Genomic DNA, 1,709 nt, shown 5'->3' on the forward strand with positions numbered 1-1,709 from the left:
CCACACCGACGGCATGAAAAACGCACGACGGTGCCCCTCGTGGCTAGGAGGTTGCCCAACGGCCGCACGACGGCCGTTGCCATGCATTGGCTAAGGCATGGGCACGACGGCCGTTGCCTTGCATGGGCCAAGGCATGGGCACGACCACCGTTGCCTTGCGTTGGCCATGGCATGGGCACGACGGCCGTTGCCTTGCATTGGGCAAGGCTTGGGCACGATGCCACACCGACGGCATGAAAAACGCACGACGGTGCCCCTCGTGGCTAGGCGGTTGCCCAACGGCCGCACGACGGCCGTTGGCATGCATTGGCTAAGGCATGGGCACGACGGCCGTTGCCTTGCATTGGCCAAGGCATGGGCACGATGCCACACCGACGGAAAGAAAAATGAACGACGGTGCCCCTCGTGGCTAGGCGGCGGCCCAACGGCCGCACGACGGCCGTTGCCATGCATTGGCTAAGGCATGGGCACGACGGCCGTTGCCTTGCATTGGGCAAGGCTTGGGCACGATGCCACACCCACGGCATGAAAAACGCACGACGGTGCCCCTCGTGGCTAGGCGGTTGCCCAACGGCCGCACGACGGCCGTTGCCTTGCATGGGCCAAGGCATGGGCACGACGGCCGTTGCCTTGCGTTGGCCATGGCATGGGCACGACGGCCGTTGCCTTGCATTGAGCAAGGCTTGGGCACGATGCCACACCGACGGCATGAAAAACGCACGACGGTGCCCCTCGTGGCTAGGCGGTTGCCCAACGGCCGCACGACGGCCGTTGCCATGCATTGGCTAAGGCATGGGCACGACGGCATTTGCCTTGCATGGGCCAAGGCATGGGCACGACGGCCGTTGCCTTGCGTTGGCCATGGCATTGGCACGACGGCCGTTGCCTTGCATTGGGCAAGGCTTGGGCACGATGCCACACCGACGGCATGAAAAACGCACGACGGTGCCCCTCATGGCTAGGCGGTGGGCCTTAGGCCGCACGACGGCCGTTGCCTTGCGTTGGCCATGGCATGGGCACGACGGCCGTTGCCTTGCATTGGCCAAGGAATGGGCACGATGCCACACCGATGGCATGAAAAACGAACGACGATGCCCCTCATGGCTAGACGGTGGGCCGTAGGCCGCATGACGGCCGTTGCCTTGCGTTGGCCATGGCATGGGCACGACGGCCGTTGCCTTGCATTGGCCAAGGCATGGGCACGATGCCACACCGATGGCATGAAAAACGAACGACGATGCCCCTCATGGCTAGACGGTGGGCCGTAGGCCGCATGACGGCCGTTGCCTTGCGTTGGCCATGGCATGGGCACGACGGCCGTTGCCTTGCATTGGGCAAGGAATGGGCACGATGCCACACCGATGGCATGAAAAACGAACGACGGTGCCCCCCAAGGCTAGACGGTGGGCCTTAGGCCGCACGACGGCCGTTGCCTTGCGTTGGCCGTGGCATGGGCACGATGCTACACGGATGGCGTCCAAAACGCACGACGGCCGTTGCCTTGCATTGGCCAAGGCATGGGCACGATGCCACACCGATGGCATGAAAAACGAACGACGGTGCCCCTCGTGGCTAGGCGGTGGGCCTTAGGCCGCATGACGGCCGTTGCCTTGCGTTGGCCATGGCATGGGCACGACGGCCGTTGCCTTGCATTGGGCAAGGAATGGGCACGATGCCACACCGATGGCATGAAAAACGAACGACGGTGC

The sequence above is a fragment of the Coffea arabica genome, chromosome 11e (genome assembly GCF_036785885.1).
Source record: "Coffea arabica cultivar ET-39 chromosome 11e, Coffea Arabica ET-39 HiFi, whole genome shotgun sequence".
Lineage (NCBI taxonomy): Eukaryota > Viridiplantae > Streptophyta > Magnoliopsida > Gentianales > Rubiaceae > Coffea > Coffea arabica.